Source organism: Oncorhynchus nerka, unplaced genomic scaffold, assembly GCF_034236695.1.
Source record: "Oncorhynchus nerka isolate Pitt River unplaced genomic scaffold, Oner_Uvic_2.0 unplaced_scaffold_1633, whole genome shotgun sequence".
NCBI classification, from domain to species: Eukaryota; Metazoa; Chordata; class Actinopteri; order Salmoniformes; family Salmonidae; genus Oncorhynchus; species Oncorhynchus nerka.
In genome coordinates this window covers 28622-50103 of record NW_027039695.1, presented here as the reverse complement: position 1 = coordinate 50103, position 21482 = coordinate 28622, and the positions used below count along the sequence as shown (strand labels likewise).

Here is a 21482-nt window from a genome sequence, read left to right as displayed (position 1 = left end):
CTCTCCTCTGCCTCTCGACCTACTCACTCCTCCATCCCTCCTCTCCTCTGCCTCTCGACCTACTCACTCCTCCATCCCTCCTCTCTCCTCTGCCTCTCGACCTACTCACTCCTCCATCCCTCCTCTCTCCTCTGCCTCTCGACCTACTCACTCCTCCATCCCTCCTCTCTCTCCTCTGCCTCTCGACCTACTCACTCCTCCATCCCTCCTCTCTCCTCTGCCTCTCGACCTACTCACTCCTCCCTCCCTCCTCTCTCCTCTGCCTCTCGACCTACTCACTCCTCCATCCCTCCTCTCTCCTCTGCCTCTCGACCTACTCACTCCTCCATCCCTGCTCTCCTCTGCCTCTCGACCTACTCACTCCTCCATCCCTCCTCTCTCCTCTGCCTCTCGACCTACTCACCCCTCCATCCCTCCTCTCTCCTGCCTGCCTCTCGACCTACTCACCCTCCATCCCTCTCTCTCCTCTGCCTCTCGACCTACTCACTCCTCCATCCCTCCTCTCTCCTCTGCCTCTCGACCTACTCACTCCTCCATCCCTCCTCTCTCTCTGCCTCTCGACCTACTCACTCCTCCATCCCTCCTCTCTCCTCTGCCTCTCGACCTACTCATTCCTCTCTCCTCTCTCCTCTGCCTCTCGACCTACTCACTCCTCCATCCCTCCTCTCTCCTCTGCCTCTCGACCTACTCACTCCTCCATCCCTCCTCTCCTCTGCCTCTCGACCTACTCACTCCTCCATCCCTCCTCTGTCCTCTGCCTCTCGACCTACTCACTCCTCCTCCTCCTCTCCTCTGCCTCTCGACCTACTCTCCTCCTCTCCTCTCTCCTCTGGCTCTCGACCTACTCACTCCTCCATCCCTGCTCTGTCCTCTGCCTCTCGACCTACTCACTCCTCCATACCTCCTCTCTCCTCTGCCTCTCGACCTACTCACCCCTCCTTCCCTCCCGCCTCTCTCCTCTGCCTCTCGACCTACTCACTCCTCCATCCCTCCTCTCTCCTCTGCCTCTCGACCTACTCACTCCTCCATCCCTCCTCTCCTCTGCCTCTCGACCTACTCACTCCTCCATCCCTCCTCTCTCCTCTGCCTCTCGACCTACTCACCCTCCATCCCTCCTCTCCTCTGCCTCTCGACCTACTCACTCCTCCATCCCTCCTCTCTCCTCTGCCTCTCGACCTACTCACTCCTCCATCCCCTCCTCTCTCCTCTGCCTCTCGACCTACTCACTCCTCCATCCCTCCTCTCTCCTCTGCCTCTCGACCTACTCACTCCTCCATCCCTCCTCTCTCCTCTGCCTCTCGACCTACTCACTCCTCCATCCCTCCTCTCTCCTCTGCCTCTCGACCTACTCATTCCTCCATCCCTCCTCTCTCTCTGCCTCTCGACCTACTCACCCCTCCATCCCTCCTCTCCCTCTGCCTCTCGACCTACTCACTCCTCCATCCCTCCTCTCTCCTCTGCCTCTCGACCTACTCACTCCTCCATCCCTCCTCTCTCCTCTGCCTCCTCCATCCTCCTCACTCCTCCATCCCTCCTCCTCTCCTCTGCCTCTCGACCTACTCACTCCTCCATCCCTCCTCTCTCCTCTGCCTCTCGACCTACTCACTCCTCCATCCCTCCTCTCTCCTCTGCCTCTCGACCTACTCACTCCTCCATCCCTCCTCTCCTCTGCCTCTCGACCTACTCACTCCTCCATCCCTCCTCTCCTCTGCCTCTCGACCTACTCACTCCTCCATCCCTCCTCTCTCCTCTGCCTCTCGACCTACTCACTCCTCCATCCCTCCTCTCTCCTCTGCCTCTCGACCTACTCACTCCTCCATCCCTCCTCTCCTCTGCCTCTCGACCTACTCACTCCTCCATCCCTCCTCTCTCCTCTGCCTCTCGACCTACTCATTCCTCCATCCCTCCTCTCTCCTCTGCCTCTCGACCTACTCACTCCTCCATCCCTCCTCTCTCTCCTCTGCCTCTCGACCTACTCACTCCTCCATCCCTCCTCTCCTCTGGCTCTCGACCTACTCTTCCTCCATCCCTGCTCTCTCCTCTGCCTCTCGACCTACTCACTCCTCCATCCCTCCTCTCTCCTCTGCCTCTCGACCTACTCACTCCTCCATCCCTCCTCTCTCCTCTGCCTCTCGACCTACTCACTCCTCCATCCCTCCTCTCTCTCCTCTGCCTCTCGACCTACTCACTCCTCCATCCCTCTCTCTCCTCTGCCTCTCGACCTACTCACTCCTCCATCCCTCCTCTCTCCTCTGCCTCTCGACCTACTCATTCCTCCCTCCCTCCTCTCTCCTCTGCCTCTCGACCTACTCACCCCTCCATCCCTCCTCTCTCCTCTGCCTCTCGACCTACTCACTCCTCCATCCCTCCTCTCTCCTCTGCCTCTCGACCTACTCACTCCTCCATCCCTCCCCTCTCCTCTGCCTCTCGACCTACTCACCTCCTCCATCCTCCTCTCTCTCTGCCTCTCGACCTACTCACTCCTCCATCCCTCCTCTCCTCTGCCTCTCGACCTACTCACTCCTCCATCCCTCCTCTCTCCTCTGCCTCTCGACCTACTCACTCCTCCCTCCCTCCTCTCTCCTCTGCCTCTCGACCTACTCACTCCTCCATCCCTCCCTCTCTCCTCTGCCTCTCGACCTACTCACTCCTCCATCCCTCCTCTCTCCTCTGCCTCTCGACCTACTCACTCCTCCATCCCTCCTCTCTCCTCTGCCTCTCGACCTACTCACCCCTCCATCCCTCCTCTCCTCTGCCTCTCGACCTACTCACTCCTCCCTCCCTCCTCTCTCCTCTGCCTCTCGACCTACTCACTCCTCCCTCCCTCCTCTCTCCTCTGCCTCTCCACCTCCTCACCTCCTCCATCCCTCCTCTCTCCCTCTGCCTCTCGACCTACTCACTCCTCCCCCTCCTCTCTCCTCTGCCTCTCGACCTACTCACCCCTCCATCCCTCCTCTCTCCTCTGCCTCTCGACCTACTCACCCTCCTCCTTCCCTCCTCTCTCCTCTGCCTCTCGACCTACTCACCCCTCCATCCCTCCTCTCCTCTGCCTCTCGACCTACTCACTCCTCCCTCCCTCCTCTCTCCTCTGCCTCTCGACCTACTCACCCCCCCATCCCTCCTCTCTCCTCTGCCTCTCGACCTACTCACTCCTCCATCCCTCCTCTCTCCTCTGCCTCTCGACCTACTCACTCCTCCATCCCTCCTCTCTCCTCTGCCTCTCGACCTACTCACCCCTCCATCCCTCCTCTCTCCTCTGCCTCTCGACCTACTCACTCCTCCATCCCTCCTCTCTCCTCTGCCTCTCGACCTACTCACTCCTCCCTCCCTCCTCTCTCCTCTGCCTCTCGACCTACTCACTCCTCCATCCCTCCTCTCCTCTGCCTCTCGACCTACTCACTCCTCCATCCCTCCTCTCTCTCTCTGCCTCTCGACCTACTCATTCCTCCATCCCTCTCTCTCTCTGCCTCTGCCTCTCGACCTACTCTCCTCTCCTCCCTCCCTCCTCCTCTCCTCTGCCTCTCGACCTACTCACTCCTCCATCCCCTCCTCTCCTCTGCCTCTCGACCTACTCACTCCTCCATCCCTCCTCTCTCCTCTGCCTCTCGACCTACTCACTCCTCCATCCCTCCTCTCTCCTCTGCCTCTCGACCTACTCACTCCTCCATCCCTCCTCTCTCCTCTGCCTCTCGACCTACTCACTCCTCCATCCCTCCTCTCTCCTCTGCCTCTCGACCTACTCACTCCTCCATCCCTCCTCTCTCTCTGCCTCTCGACCTACTCACTCCTCCATCCCTCCTCTCTCCTCTGCCTCTCGACCTACTCACTCCTCCATCCCTCCTCTCCCTCTGCCTCTCGACCTACTCACTCCTCCATCCCTCCTCTCTCCTCTGCCTCTCGACCTACTCACTCCTCCATCCCTCCTCTCTCCTCTGCCTCTCGACCTACTCACTCCTCCATCCCTCCTCTCTCCTCTGCCTCTCGACCTACTCACTCCTCCCTCCCTCCTCTCTCTCTGCCTCTCGACCTACTCACTCCTCCATCCCTCCTCTCTCCTCTGCCTCTCGACCTACTCACTCCTCCATCCCTCCTCTCTCCTCTGCCTCTCGACCTACTCACTCCTCCATCCCTCCTCTCCTCTGCCTCTCGACCTACTCACTCCTCCATCCCTCCTCTCCTCTGCCTCTCGACCTACTCACTCCTCCATCCCTCCTCTCCTCTGCCTCTCGACCTACTCACTCCTCCATCCCTCCTCTCTCCTCTGCCTCTCGACCTACTCACTCCTCCATCCCTCCTCTCCTCTGCCTCTCGACCTACTCACTCCTCCATCCCTCCTCTCTCCTCTGCCTCTCGACCTACTCACTCCTCCATCCCTCCTCTCCTCTGCCTCTCGACCTACTCACTCCTCCATCCCTCCTCTCTCCTCTGCCTCTCGACCTACTCACTCCTCCATCCCTCCTCTCTCCTCTGCCTCTCGACCTACTCACTCCTCCCTCCCTCCTCTCTCCTCTGCCTCTCGACCTACTCACTCCTCCATCCCTCCTCTCTCCTCTGCCTCTCGACCTACTCACTCCTCCATCCCTCCTCTCCTCTGCCTCTCTCCTCTGACCTCTCTCCATCCCCCTCCTCTCTCCTCTGCCTCTCGACCTACTCCCTCCTCCATCCCTCCTCTCTCCTCTGCCTCTCTGACCTACTCACTCCTCCATCCCTCCTCTCTCTCTGCCTCTCGACCTACTCACTCCTCCATCCCTCCTCTCTCCTCTGCCTCTCGACCTACTCACTCCTCCATCCCTCCTCTCCTCTGCCTCTCGACCTACTCACTCCTCCATCCCTCCTCTCTCCTCTGCCTCTCGACCTACTCACTCCTCCATCCCTCCTCTCCTCTGCCTCTCGACCTACTCACTCCTCCATCCCTCCTCTCCTCTGCCTCTCGACCTACTCACTCCTCCATCCCTCCTCTCTCCTCTGCCTCTCGACCTACTCACTCCTCCATCCCTCCTCTCTCCTCTGCCTCTCGACCTACTCACTCCTCCATCCCTCCTCTCTCCTCTGCCTCTCGACCTACTCACCCCTCCATCCCTCCTCTCCTCTGCCTCTCGACCTACTCACTCCTCCATCCCTCCTCTCTCCTCTGCCTCTCGACCTACTCACTCCTCCATCCCTCCTCTCTCCTCTGCCTCTCGACCTACTCCTCCTCCATCCCTCCTCTCCTCTGCCTCTCGACCTACTCACTCCTCCATCCCTCCTCTCCTCTGCCTCTCGACCTACTCACTCCTCCATCCCTCCTCTCCTCCTCTGCCTCTCGACCTACTCACTCCTCCCTCCCTCCTCTCTCCTCTGCCTCTCGACCTACTCACTCCTCCCTCCCTCCTCTCTCCTCTGCCTCTCGACCTACTCACCCCTCCATCCCTCCTCTCTCCTCTGCCTCTCGACCTACTCACTCCTCCCTCCCTCCTCTCTCCTCTGCCTCTCGACCTACTCACTCCTCCCTCCCTCCTCTCTCCTCTGCCTCTCGACCTACTCACTCCATCCCTCCTCTCTCCTCTGCCTCTCGACCTACTCACCCCCTCTATGACTCTTTCACATGCAGCGGAGGAGGCGGAGCTAAGAGCTAATGGCTGGAATATAGGACGAATGGGGGAGGGTGAAGTTCAGTGTGTTGAAGACGGCTGCAACTCAGAAACTCTAATAGCGGCAGCAGTCATGAGCTGGTTAGTTAGTAGGGTTACAGGAGAGTTATCTGTCAGGTGAGCTGGTTAGTTAGTTAGTAGGGTCACAGTAGAGTTATCTGTCAGGTGAGCTGGTTAGTTAGTAGGGTTACAGTAGAGTTATCTGTCAGGTGATCTGGTTAGTTAGTTAGTAGGGTCACAGTAGAGTTATCTGTCAGGTGAGCTGGTTAGTTAGTAGGGTCACAGTAGAGTTATCTGTCAGGTGAGCTGGTTAGTTAGTTAGTAGGGTCACAGTAGAGTTATCTGTCAGGTGAGCTGGTTAGTTAGTAGGGTCACAGTAGAGTTATCTGTCAGGTGAGCTGGTTAGTTAGTAGGGTCACAGTGGAGTTATCTGTCAGGTGAGCTGGTTAGTTAGTAGGGTCACAGTGGAGTTATCTGTCAGGTGAGCTGGTTAGTTAGTAGGGTCACAGTAGAGTTATCTGTCAGGTGAGCTGGTTAGTTAGTAGGGTCACAGTAGAGTTATCTGTCAGGTGAGCTGGTTAGTTAGTTAGCAGGGTCACAGTAGAGTTATCTGTCAGGTGAGCTGGTTAGTTAGCAGGGTCACAGTAGAGTTATCTGTCAGGTGAGCTGGTTAGTTAGCAGGGTCACAGTAGAGTTATCTGTCAGGTGAGCTTGTTAGTTAGTTAGTAGGGTCACAGTAGAGTTATCTGTCAGGTGAGCTGGTTAGTTAGTAGGGTCACAGTAGAGTTATCTGTCAGGTGAGCTGGTTAGTTAGTAGGGTCACAGTAGAGTTATCTGTCAGGTGAGCTGGTTAGTTAGTTAGCAGGGTCACAGTAGAGTTATCTGTCAGGTGAGCTGGTTAGTTAGCAGGGTCACAGTAGAGTTATCTGTCAGGTGAGCTGGTTAGTTAGCAGGGTCACAGTAGAGTTATCTGTCAGGTGAGCTTGTTAGTTAGTTAGTAGGGTTACAGTAGAGTTATCTGACAGATGAGCTGGTTAGTTAGTTACTTGCCTAGTTAAACATTTTTATATATCCCCTGGTTTTCACTTTGTTCCTCTCACTTGTACCTCACCAGTAGGAGGGAATATGTTTGTAGACTTCCTGTGTGTTTCTTACTCTGTCCATTAGCAAAAATAATAATAATTGGTCCACACATGAAAATATGAATTTTATTTGTATATTCTCTTTCGCTGCCTCTGTGTTCCAGGGTGACGGCCCAGCGCAGTATTGAGGATGCTGAGGAGATAGAGCGGGAACGGAGACGAAGGGCCAGGGAGAGACAGGGAGACCAGGACCCCCACACCCACACTGGCCCAGCCAGCACCACCAGCCCCACACCGGACAATGGGCTCCCGGAGCTATATCCTATGTAAGTCACCAAGCTGAATGGAGGCTAACAGCCAACACTTTCCTGCTGTAGAATCCTACAAGAGAACATGCTGCTGTGGTTATCGTAGACTGCACCAGGGTGTAAGACGAGACGTCCCACACCAGTCTTGTTGTCATCTGTAGCAGCTGAGTAGCTTGTAACGCATGAGGTGAACTGCTTACTGTAGTTGCGCAACGGTCTAATGCACTGCATCTCGGTGCTAGAGGCGTCACTACGGACGCCCTGGTTCGATCCTGGGCTGTATCACAACCCGGCCGTGATTGGGAGTCCCATATGACGGGGCACAATTGCCCCAGCTTCATCCGGGTTAGGGTTTGGCCGGGGTAGGCTGTCTTTGTAAATAAGACTTTGTTCTTAACTGACTTGTTTAGTTAAATGAAGGTTAATTAAAAAAATATAAAAAATACAAATGTCTCAATGGTGCTGATTAGACTGTAGGTAATCTGACTGATGTCTCAATGGTGCTGATTAGACTGTAGGTCATCTGAACGAAGTCTCAATGGTGCTGAATAGACTGTAGGTAATCTGACTGATGTCTCAATGGTGCTGATTAGACTGTAGGTAATCTGACTGATGTCTCAATGGTGCTGATTAGACTGTAGGTCATCTGAACGAAGTCTCAATGGTGCTGAATAGACTGTAGGTAATCTGACTGATGTCTCAATGGTGCTGATTAGACTGTAGGTAATCTGACTGTCTCAATGGTGCTGATTAGACTGTAGGTAATCTGACTGATGTCTCAATGGTGCTGATTAGACTGTAGGTAATCTGACTGATGTCTCAATGGTGCTGATTAGACTGTAGGTAATCTGACTGTCTCAATGGTGCTGATTAGACTGTAGGTAATCTGACTGATGTCTCAATGGTGCTGATTAGACTGTAGGTAATCTGACTGTCTCAATGGTGCTGATTAGACTGTAGGTAATCTGACTGATGTCTCAATGGTGCAGATTAGACTGTAGGTAATCTGATTGATGTCTCAATGGTGCTGATTAGACTGTAGGTAATCTGACCGATGTCTCAATGGTGCTGATTAGACTGTAGGTAATCTGACTGATGTCTCAATGGTGCTGATTAGACTGTAGGTAATCTGACTGTCTCAATGGTGCTGATTAGACTGTAGGTAATCTGACTGATGTCTCAATGGTGCTGATTAGACTGTAGGTAATCTGACTGATGTCTCAATGGTGCTGATTAGACTGTAGGTAATCTTACTGCTGTCTCAATGGTGCTGATTAGACTGTAGGTAATCTGACTGCTGTCTCAATGGTGCTGATTAGACTGTAGGTAATCTGACTGATGTCTCAATGGTGCTGATTAGACTGTAGGTAATCTGATTGATGTCTCAATGGTGCTGATTAGACTGTAGGTAATCTGACTGATGTCTCAATGGTGCTGAATAGACTGTAGGTAATCTTACTGCTGTCTCAATGGTGCTGATTAGACTGTAGGTAATCTGACTGCTGTCTCAATGGTGCTGATTAGACTGTAGGTAATCTGACTGATGTCTCAATGGTGCTGATTAGACTGTAGGTAATCTGACTGTCTCAATGGTGCTGATTAGACTGTAGGTAATCTGACTGTCTCAATGGTGCTGATTAGACTGTAGGTAATCTGACTGTCTCAATGGTGCTGATTAGACTGTAGGTAATCTGACTGTCTCAATGGTGCTGATTAGACTGTAGGTAATCTGACTGTCTCAATGGTGCTGATTAGACTGTAGGTAATCTGACTGATGTCTCAATGGTGCTGATTAGACTGTAGGTAATCTGACTGATGTCTCAATGGTGCTGATTAGACTGTAGGTAATCTGACTGTCTCAATGGTGCTGATTAGACTGTAGGTAATCTGACTGATGTCTCAATGGTGCTGATTAGACTGTAGGTAATCTGATTTATGTCTCAATGGTGCTGAATAGACTGTAGGGAAAGAAGACAACATTAGCTAGCGTTCGCCAATGAAGTGCTGTCACATATCCTATCAGGGCTTACAGTATATGGACCCGGGCTGTGTCCCAAATGCCTTTCTGTTTACTATATAGTGTACAGGTTTGACCGGAGCCCTTGGGGAACAGGGTGCTATTAGGGACGCAGACTTCAGTGTGCTGTGCTATTGGTTTTAAATGCCCTGTCAGTGTTGATGTGTACGACTCTAGATATGAAGGGAGAGACACTGCTCTACCCAGGGGAAGGCATTGTGCTGATCAGGAAAGGAGTTGACATTGCTTATCTACTGTTAGGCCTGACATAGTGAGTGAGTGGTGGTGAGTGAGTGAGTGGTGGTGAGTGGTGAGTGGTGGTGGTGAGTGGTGGTGAGTGGTGAGTGAGTGGTGAGTGGTGAGTGAGTGGTGAGTGGTGAGTGAGTGTGAGCGGCGTGCGTGTGTGTGTGTTTGTGCATTCATGTGTGTGCATGTGTGTGAGCCATGTTCCTCCACAACAGGTCTATTGTATTGAATCAATGGTTTCCTCTTAAAGATGTGTGGTAGTTTATGCTATTACCTCTTGTTCCCTTGGTTACTCAAACCTATTGGTGACTCAAACCTACTGGTGACTCAAACCTACTGGTGACTCAAACCGATTGGTGACTCAAACCTACTGGTTACTCAAATATATTGGTGACTCAAACCTACTGGTGACTCAAACCTACTGGTGACTCAAACCTATTGGTGACTCAAACCTATTGGTTACTCAAATATATTGGTGACTCAAACCTACTGGTGACTGAAACCTACTGGTGACTCAAACCTACTGGTGACTGAAACCTACTGGTGACTCAAACCTATTGGTGACTCAAACATACTGGTTACTCAAATATACTGGTGACTCAAACATATTGGTGACTCAAACCTACTGGTGACTCAAACCTACTGGTGACTCAAACCTACTGGTTACTCAAACCTATTGGTGACTCAAACCTATTGGTGACTCAAACCTACTGGTGACTTAAACCTACTGGTGACTCAAACCTACTGGTGACTCAAACCTATTGGTGACTCAAACCTACTGGTTACTCAAACCGATTGGTGACTCAAACCTACTGGTGACTCAAACCTACTGGTGATCAAACCTACTGGTGACTCAAACCTATTGATGACTCAAACCTATTGGTTACTCAAATATATTGGTGACTCAAACCTACTGGTGACTGAAACCTACTGGTGACTCAAACCTACTGGTGACTGAAACCTACTGGTGACTCAAACCTATTGGTGACTCAAACATACTGGTTACTCAAATATACTGGTGACTCAAACATATTGGTGACTCAAACCTACCGGTGACTCAAACCTACTGGTGACTCAAACCTACTGGTTACTCAAACCTATTGGTGACTCAAACCTATCGGTGACTCAAACCTACTGGTGACTTAAACCTACTGGTGACTCAAACCTACTGGTGACTCAAACCTATTGGTGACTCAAACCTACTGGTGACTCAAACCTATTGGTGACTCAAACATATTTTTGATGACGGACTCATTACGAGTATTTGCAAGGTTGCTACATTTCTAGTTAAGAAAAATCTAGTTAAAGAAACATCTGCAGGTGTGTGGTAGTGGTTTCAAATGTTACACAGGAAATAAATGGTCATTTATCCAGTGGTTTCAAATGTTATACTGGAAATAAATGGTCCTTTATCCAGAATATTGTTTTATTTATTACCAGAGATCTAATTACGCTACATTCTTAGAAAAAAAGAGTTCCAAAATGATTCTTCGGCTGTCCCCATAAGAGAACCCTTTTTGGTTCCAGGTGGAACCCTTTATAGTTCCAGGTGGAACTCTTTTTAGTTCCAGGTAGAACCCATTTTAGTTCCAGGTAAAACCCATTTTAGTTCCAGGTGGAACCCTTTTTAGTTCCAGGTGGAACCATTTATAGTTCCAGGTGGAACCCTTTTTGGTTCCAGGCGGAACCCTTTTTAGTTCCAGGCGGAACCCTTTTTGGTTCCAGGCGGAACCCTTTTTAGTTCCAGGTGGAAACCGTTTTTGGTTCCAGGTAGAATAACTGTTATTATTCTACTTGTTAATGTTATTATGTTATTATGCTACTTGTTAATGTTTTAATGCACAAAATAAGAATTTGTTCTTAACTGACTTGCCTAGTTAAATAAAGGTAAAATAAAAAATAAAATAAAAACTTCTATGCAGCACATTAATAAATCAACCTAAACTATATTTATTTTTGCTTTGTTGCAACAATGAGAAACGAGAAATGACAGAAGGCCGGGGCTACAGGAAGAGAGCATGCCTTCGTCCCAAAGGGCACCCTATCCCCTGTGTAGTGCACTACTACATAGGGCTCTGGTGAAAAGTAGTGCACGACTACATCGGGTTCTGGTGAAAAGTAGTGCACTATATGGTGAATAGGGCTCTGGTCTAAAGTAGTGCACTATTTAGGGAAATGGGTGCCATTTGGGATACAGTCCATAGCTCACTCAGAGGAAACAGGATGCAGCAGTGGCGTCCGTTCCGTTGGCAGCGAGGTCGGTCGTTCAGTTTTGTGTATGTTTCCATGGCCACAGTACATGTGTGTCCCGTTGCCATGACGCTGAGCCAAAGGCCCTGGTGTCTGGCTAACACCTGTCATCTGCTGGGCTAAACTGAAGCAAACAGGAAAACGCTCATCCAGAGGCCAGGCTCCTAGTGGCCTGGGAATTTAATGCAGGGAAACTTAAATCAGTTTTACTTAATTTCTATCAGCATGTAAAAATGTGCAACCAGAGGGAAGAAAATTGTCATCGACGGGGCTGTAGTGGAGCAGGTTGAGAGCTTTAAGTTCCTTGGCTTCCACATCACCAACAAACTAACATGGTCCAAACACACCAAGACAATCGTGAAGAGGGTACGACAAAACCTATTCCCCTTCGGGAGACTGAAAAGATTTGGCATGGGTCCTCAAAAGGTTCTACAGCTGCACCATTGAGAGCATCCTGACGAGTTGCATCACTGCCTAGTATGACAACTGCTCGGCCTCGGACCGCAAGGCACTACAGAGGGTAGTGTCTACGGCCCAGTACATCACTGGGGCTAAGCTTCCTGCCATCCAGGACCTCTATACCAGGCGGTGTCAGAGGAAGGCCCTGAAGATTGTCAAAGACTCCAGCCACCCTAGTCATAGACTGTTCTCTATGCTACCGCACGGCAAGGGCTACCGGAGCGCCTAGTCTATGTCTAAGAGGCTCCTAAACAGCTTCTACCCCCAAGCCATAAGACTCCTGAATATCTAATGAAATGGCTACCCAGACTATTTGCATTACCCCCCCCCCACGCTGCTGCTACTCTCTGTTATTATCTATGCATAGCCACTTTAGTAACTCTACCTAAATGTACATATTACCTCGACACCGGTGCCCCCTATATACAGTCTCACTATTGTTATTTACTGCTGCTCTTTAATGAGTTGTTATTCTTATCTCTTACTTTTTTAGGGTTTTTCTTAAAACTGCATAGTTGGTTAAGGGCTTGTAAGTAAGCATTTCACTGTAAGGTCTAGCTGTTGTATTTGGCGTGTGAGACAAATACAATTTGATTTGATGATTTGACACACGCACACACACACACACACACACACACACACACACACACACACACACACACACACACACACACACACACACACACACACACACACACACACACACTCGGCTGCTGTAGGCTGACTGCAGGTGTTTGGCTGTAAAGATTCACTTCCTGTGACCGCTGCCTGTCCCCTGACCTCTCTACAGTACCTGACCCCCTCTGTCTTTCCCCCTTTCAACATTGTGCTGACCGCTAACAATATTGCAGAAGCCACCTGATGGTTTTCATAGTGGTTAGCAGCTAGCACGTTTAGCCACCTGATTGTTTTCACAGTGGTTAGCAGCTAGCACGTTTAGCCACCTGATTGTTTTCACAGTGGTTAGCAGCTAGCACGTTTAGCCACCTGATTGTTTTCACAGTAGTTAGCAGCTACACGTTTAGCCACCTGATTGTTTTCACAGTGGTTGCAGCTAGGACGTTTAGCCACCTGATTGTTTTCACAGTGGTTGCAGCTACGTTTAGCCACCTGATTGTTTTCACAGTGGTTAGCAGCTAGCACGTTTAGCCACCTGATTGTTTTCACAGTGGTTAGCAGCTAGCACGTTTAGCCACCTGATTGTTTTCACAGTGGTTAGCAGCTAGCACGTTTAGCCACCTGATTGTTTTCACAGTGGTTAGCAGCTAGCACGTTTAGCCACCTGATTGTTTTCACAGTAGTTAGCAGCTAGCGTTTAGCCACCTGATTGTTTTCACAGTGGTTAGCAGCTAGCACGTTTAGCCACCTGATTGTTTTCACAGTGGTTAGCAGCTAGCACGTTTAGCCACCTGATTGTTTTCACAGTGGTTAGCAGCTAGCACGTTTAGCCACCTGATTGTTTTCACAGTGGTTAGCAGCTAGCACGTTTAGCCACCTGATTGTTTTCACAGTGGTTAGCAGCTAGCACGTTTAGCCACCTGATTGTTTTCACAGTGGTTAGCAGCTAGCACGTTTAGCCACCTGATTGTTTTCACAGTGGTTAGCAGCTAACCAACTGGTGTTTTGGTGCCCTTGAGGTGAGGCAGACAATCAACTATTGGCTTCAAGATGGATGTCCTACGTAACAAACTATGAAGAAAAAATAATATTTCTAAAAACAGTTGTCTAATATGTACACTACCGTTCAAACGTTTGGGGTCACGAAGAAAAACAATTGTCCATTAAAATAACATCAAAATGATCAGAAATACAGTGTAGACATTGTTAATGTTGTAAATGACTATTGTAGCTGGAAATAGCAGATTTTTTATGGAATATCTACAAAGACATACAGAGGCCCATTAACAGCAACCATCACTACTGTGTTCCAATGGCACGTTGTGTTAGCTAATCCAAGTACAGAGGCCCATTATCAGCAACCATCACTCCTGTGTTCCAATGGCACGTTGTGTTAGCTAATCCAAGTTTTTAATTTTAAAAGGCGAATTGATCATTACAAAACCCATTTGCAATTATGTTAGCACAGCTGAAAACTGTTGTTCTGATTAAAGAACCAATAAAACTGACCTTCTTTAGACTAGTTGAGTATCTGGAGCGTCAGCATTTGTGGGTTCGATTACAGGCTCCAAATGGCCAGAAACAAAGAACCTTCTTCTGAAACTCATCAGTCTATTCTTGATCTATTCTTGTGGTTGCAAGACATTTCCAAGAAACTGAAGACTTTGCTGAAGACAAGTGTTAGCCAATGGCATGTTGTGTTAGCCAATGGCACGTTGTGTTAGCCAATGGCACGTTGTGTTAGCCAATGGCACGTTGTGTTAGCCAATGGCACGTTGTGTTAGCTAATACAAATGTATCCTTTTAAAAGGTTAATTGCTCATTAGAAAACCCTTTTGCAATTATGTTAGTACAGTACCAGCTGTCTACTACTCCTTTCACAGAACAGCGCAAACTGTCTCTAAACAGAATAGAAAGAGGAGTGGGAGGCCCCGGTGCACAACTGAGCAAGAGGACAAGTACAATAGAGGGTCTAGTTTGAGAAACAGACACCTCACAAGTCCTTAAATAGTACCCGCAAAACACCAGTCTCAACGTCAACAGTGAAGAGGCGACTCCGGGATGCTGGCCTTTCAGGCAGAGTTGCAAAGGAAAAGCCATATCTCAGACTGGCCAATAAAAACACACGATTAATTAAGATGGAGAGGAACTCTGCCTAGAAGGCCAGCATCCCGGAGTCGCCTCTTCACTGTACAATGCAGCTTCCTGTACTGGTTACAGCTCTACCTCCAGTTACTGATAGAGGAATGAGCACTGTGTTCAACAATGACTGGTTTACAGCTCTACCTCCAGTTACTACTAGAGGAATGAGCACTGTGTTCAACAATGACTAGTTACAGCTCTACCTCCAGTTACTGATAGAGGAATGAGCACTGTGTTCAACAATGACTGGTTACATCTCTACCTCCAGTTACTACTAGAGGAATGAGCTCTGTGTTCAACAATGACTGGATACATCTCTACCTCCAGTTACTACTAGAGGAATGAGCACTGGGTTCAACAATGACTAGTTACAGCTCTACCTCCAGTTACTGATAGAGGAATGAGCACTGTGTTCAACAATGACTAGTTACAGCTCTACCTCCAGTTACTGAATGACTGTGTTCAACAATGACAGTTACAGCTCTACCTCCAGTTACTGATAGAGGAATGAGCACTGTGTTCAACAATGACTGGTTACATCTCTACCTCCAGTTACTACTAGAGGAATGAGCTCTGTGTTCAACAATGACTGGATACATCTCTACCTCCAGTTACTACTAGAGGAATGAGCACTGTGTTCAACAATGACTAGTTACAGCTCTACCTCCAGTTACTGATAGAGGAATGAGCACTGTGTTCAACAATGACTAGTTACAGCTCTACCTCCAGTTACTGATAGAGGAATGAGCACTGTGTTCAACAATGACTGGATACATCTCTACCTCCAGTTACTACTAGAGGAATGAGCACTGTGTTCAACAATGACTGGTTACATCTCTACCTCCAGTTACTACTAGAGGAATGAGCTCTGTGTTCAACAATGACTGTTAAGGTGGGTTAAAATGACAAATCATCAAACGCATAAAACATTATTAAACATTAAGACACGACCACTGAAAATGACTAATCTGAACCACTTACTACTTAAACTTGACAAAAATGAATAATGATTTTTTTTTTCATTTAATAGATGGAACCTGCATTTTTTTTATGTTCACTACAACAAATATTCATGTTCAAGTTAATTCAATCATTTTAATTCAGAATACTTAATGTCATTTAATGGAAAATAGTGAATAAAACATAACAGTTAAGTATGTACAACTTCTAAAGATAACCATATGGGTGCTGAGGTCACTTTAAGTTTTGAATACTGATATACTTTTTGTTGGGTTTACTACAACGGTTCTAGGCAACGGGAGTTAGCAGAACTGATATACTTTGAGTTGGGTTTACTACAACGGTTCTAGGCAACGGGAGTTAGCAGAACTGATATACTTTGAGTTGGGTTTACTACAATTTCTAGGCAACGGGAGTTAGCAGAACTGATATACTTTGAGTTGGGTTTACTACAATGGTTCTAGGCAACGGGAGTTAGCAGAACTGATATACTTTGAGTTGGGTTTACTACAATGGTTCTAGGCAACGGGAGTTAGCAGAACTGATATACTTTGAGTTGGGTTTACTACAACGGTTCTAGGCAACGGGAGTTAGCAGAACTGATATACTTTGAGTTGGGTTTACTACAATGGTTCTAGGCAACGGGAGTTAGCAGAACTGATATACTTTGAGTTGGGTTTACTACAATGGTTCTAGGCATTGGGAGTTAGTAGAACTGATATACTTTGAGTTGGGTTTACTACAACGGTTCTAGGCAACGGGAGTTAGCAGAACTGATATACTTTGAGTTGGGTTTACTACAACGGTTCTAGGCAACGGGAGTTAGCAGAACTGATATACTTTGAGTTGGGTTTACTACAATGGTTCTAGGCAACGGGAGTTAGCAGAACTGATATACTTTGAGTTGGGTTTACTACAATGGTTCTAGGCAACGGGAGTTAGCAGAACTGATATACTTTGAGTTGGGTTTACTACAATGGTTCTAGGCATTGGGAGTTAGCAGAACTAATGACTTTTTACACTGTGTTAATAAACAGTTAGGAATTTAGCCGAATTAGCCTGTTTTGAATTCAGTTGACAATGCATTAGGTTGAAGTGTTGAAGGCTGTAAGTATTGTCTGTCTTTTTGGAGGGTCGACCTGGCCATCTCTCGGCCTGGCTAACCCTGTCCTTTGGTATAGTTACTCTTGAAGGAAATGTTGAATATAACACTATATTTCTATGGTGCAAGATAGATATCTGTTGAACAGTTAGAAATGACTGGATCACCTTTAGGTTTGACTTGTTATTAACAATTGTACCTGTCTTTTCAGGTGTGAGAGTGAGCTGAAGGCTAGTGGCTGCCAGTTGGCTCTGGAGGAGGACGAGGGCTTCAGTGACTGGACCCAGAGGTTGGAGAAACGCAGACAGCGCCACCTGGAGGAACAGGAGTCCTCGGAGGACCATCAGCCCCAGCAGCAGCAGAATCAGCCCCAGCAGCAGCATCAACCCCAGCAGCATCACCCCCAGCAGCAGCATCAACCCCAGCAGCATCACCCCCAGCAGCAGCAGAATCAGCCCCAGCAGCATCACCCCCAGCAGCAGCAGCAGCCCCAGCAGCTCAGGCTAAACAGAGCCTCCCCAATCAGGCCCTGCTTGAAGACACGTCCTGGACCTGGGCCCGAGGAGAGGGAGGAGAAGGAGGTAGAGTGGGAACGAAAAGCCAGCAACAAGACACAAGACACTTCAAGAAGAGTAACAGATGACAAGGTAGAGTTACGGTTGTGTATATCCCGTGCTGTATCCAATCATCACTCAAGTCACAGTGTCGTCTTTATTCACGGCAGGGCAAAGAGGGGAAAGCTGATGTTTGGTGTTGTGATGCCAAACTTGACCGCCGATGACGTTTGATGCCAAAAGTCAAATTGGACTATAAAGTGTTCTTCTGAATGCTCTGTTTTGTTTTTAGGTCGTGGAGAAGAAGAAATCTGAGCTGAAGATCTCCTACACCTCTAAAGTCATGAGACACGTCAACAGCAACGGGAAGCAGCTGGAGCGGAAGTGACCTCATACCTAGTTGCAGGGAAACTGTCTCCAAGGTAACACACCTAAAATAGTCTATATGTGTGTCCAAAATGGCGCTCGAATCCTTAAATAGAGCCTCATCTGGCCAAAAGTAGTGCACTATATAGGGAATAGGGTGCCATTTGGCTGGTCTAAAGTAGTGCACTATAATGGGAATAGGGTGCCATTTGGTTGGCCTAAAGTAGTGCACTATAACAGGAATTGGGTGCCATTTGGCTGGTCTAAAGTAGTGCACTATCAAGGGATTAGGGTGCCTTTTGGCTGGCCTAAAGTAGTCTACTATAACGGGAATAGGGTGCCAATTGTCTGGTCTAAAGTAGTGCACTATAAAGGGAATAGGGTGCCATTTGGTTGGCCTAAAGTAGTGCACTATAACGGGAATAGGGTGCCATTTGTCTGGTATAAAGTAGTGCACTATAACGGGAATAGGGTGCCATTTGGTTGGCCTAAAGTAGTGCACTAAAGCAGGAATAGGGTTCCATTTGGTTGGTCTAAAGTAGTGCACTATCAAGGGAATAGGGTGCCATTTTGGACACAGTTCAGGCTGGGGGCAGATCTCACTATTGTAATGTCCAAATTCAATTTAAAGAGGAGGAGAACTCAACACAAAGACTGAAGCTGTCTGAGTTTCTTTATTTATAGTTTCCTTGGTTTCAGTCTTATCTTCCTGCTACAGATGGAGGATCTTCATTTGAGCCAGTTTTCTACAGCAGGAAAATAATCCCGCAGCAACAGGAAATGTGAATTATAGAGTGGATTATTATTAATGGACATTTTTGAAGAGGTTGATACATCATTCGTAAGGATAAATCAAGTCTGAAATTGTTAAGGGGAAATTACACACTTCAGAAGCCTTTTTAAACCTCAAATAAACTAGACGTTTTACATTTCCTGCGTTGCAGGAAAGCTCTCCTGCAACACGGCGATCAAATTAAAATGTATGGGTGATCGCTTGTAGAGAGAGAATAATAACTTCTGTAAAGCATCTATCACTTCCTACTTCATACTGAACTGAAAAAGACGCATGACAAGATCAGTGACTCTCATCACTTCCTGTATGGGCTAGCTCAACATCCTTCCTTAATTTAACCAAGCCTTAAGAGTGAGCTACTATCGGGTGTTGAGACACAGCTAGAGACACAGATAGAGATGGCTGAGACACAGATAGTCATGGATGAGACACAGATAGTCTTGGATGAGACACAGGAAGACATGGCTGAGACACAGATAGTCATGACTGAGACACAGATAGTCATGACTGAGACACAGATAGTCTTGGATGAGACACAGGAAGACATGGCTGAAACACAGCTAGAGACACAGATAGAGATGGCTGAGACACAGATAGTCTTGGACGAGACACCAAAAGACATGGATGAGACACAGAAAGAGATGGATGAGACACCGAAAGACATGGATGAGACACAGATAGTCTTGGACGAGACACCAAAAGAGATGGATGAGACACCGAAAGAGATGGATGAGACACCGAAAGAGATGGATGAGATACGTACTTCTTCCTTGTTTGTCACTGAAGGAGACAGGTAAACATTTCAAAGCAAACTGAGGGAATCTTGTGGATTGATAAGATGACAAATGGCCAAAGTAGTTCATAACTACAGCAGTGGAGATATTAGAAGGTGTTACATTTATAATGTAGTTTGATCATAGTGAGAGACGGAGCAGCTTCCTCCAACCTGTCCTCTAACTTTGGACTTTACTTTCATCCTCTCCTCTCCTCTCCTCTCCTCTCCTCTCCTCTCTCCTCTCCTCTCCTCTCCTCTCCTCTAGTCGTAGTGGCAGCTTGGGAGGGCAGAGACAGGAGGAGGTGGATGGAGAGGTTCCCGGGGGGCAGCTGGAGACAGAGAAGACACCAGGCCAGGGACAGGGCACCCTGGAACAGCTGAGACAGAGACAGCAGGAGGACCAGGAGGAGATGGAGGAGTTGAACCGCAGGAGAGAGGAGAAACGCAGAGCCAGGGAGGAGGAGGAGCACCAGAGAGAGAAAGAGGAGCAGCACAGACAGGAGCAGGAGGAGGTGAGACCTGGGTCCGTTATAATGAATGAACAGGGGGGTCAGATCCTAGACCAGCACTCCTACTCTGAGACTGGTATGTACACTATCTGTGTGTGTGTGTATATGCATTTCGCTGCATGTTAGTAACACTTCCTATGAACACCTTCTTCATAATGCATTGTTAGCACTTTTCTAACACCTTGTGAGCTCTGACATAATGCGTTATAATGCATTATAATGCACAACATGCGCAGCAGAGGTCAGTTCAGGCTCATGTACAGTGGGGCAAAAAAATATTTAGTCAGCCACCAATTGTGCAGGTTCTCCCACTTAAAAAGATGAGAGAGGCCTGTAATTTTCATCATATTTTCCACCATAATTTGCAATTAAATTCATTAAAAATCCTACAATGTGATTTTCTGTATTTTTTTCCTTCTCATTTTGTCTGTCATAGTTGAAGTCTACCTATGATGAAAATTACAGGCCTCTCTCATCTTTTTAAGTGGGAGAACCTGCACAATTGGTGGCTGACTAAATACTTTTTTACCCCACTGTATGTGTATGTGTGTTGTTCTAATGTAATTTCTCTGTCTACAGGAGGAGAAGAAGAGGGGTGTGTTCTAATGTAGTTTCTCTGTCTACAGGAGGAGAGGAAGAGGGGTGTGTTGTTCTAATGTAGTTTCTCTGTCTACAGGAGGAGAGGAAGAGGGGTGTGTTCTAATGTAGTTTCTCTGTCTACAGGAGGAGAGGAAGAGGGGTGTGTTCTAATGTAGTTTCTCTGTCTACAGGAGGAGGAGAAGAGGGGTGTGTTGTTCTAATGTAGTTTCTCTGTCTGCAGGAGGAGAGGAAGAGGGGTGTGTTGTTCTAATGTAATTTCTCTGTCTACAGGAGGAGAGGAAGAGGGGTGTGTTCTAATGTAGTTTCTCTGTCTACAGGAGGAGAGGAAGAGGGGTGTGTTCTAATGTAGTTTCTCTGTCTACAGGAGGAGGAGAAGAGGGGTGTGTTGTTCTGATGTAATTTCTCTGTCTACAGGAGGAGAGGAAGAGGGGTGTGTTCTAATGTGATTTCTCTGTCTACAGGAGGAGAGGAAGAGGGGTGTGTTCTGATGTAGTTTCTCTGTCTACAGGAGGAGAGGAAGAGGGGTGTGTTGTTCTAATGTAATTTCTCCGTCTGCAGGAGGAGAGGAAGAGGGTGAAAGACGGGATAGAGAGTAGGAGGATGGCGGCTTCAGAGAGAAGGATGAAGAACCTCAGTATTTCCAGCATTGAGGGAGGAGTCCTTCAGCCCCTTCAGTCCCATGAGCCCCACCTTCAAGGTACTACTGATGTCGGTATCTATCAAACAATCAATCAATCAATCACATAACTTCAAGGTACTACTGATGTCGGTATCTATCAAACAATCAATCAATCAATCAATCAATCACATAACTTCAAGGTACTACTGATGTCCCGGTATCTATCAAACAATCAATCAATCAATCAATCAATCACATAACTTCAAGGTACTACTGATGTCCGGTATCTATCAAACAATCAATCAATCAATCACATAACTTCAAGGTACTACTGATGTCGGTATCTATCAAACAATCAATCAATCAATCAATCACATAACTTCAAGGTACTACTGATGTCGGTATCTATCAAACAATCAATCAATCAATCACATAACTTCAAGGTACTACTG

At 47.9% G+C, this 21482-nt stretch overlaps 1 pseudogene; it reads left to right on the top strand.

Moving 5' to 3' along the window:
* The first annotated feature begins 6868 nt into the window (after positions 1-6868).
* LOC135568323 (caldesmon-like) overlaps positions 6869-21482 on the top strand; it is a 23354-nt pseudogene continuing 8740 nt past the window's right edge.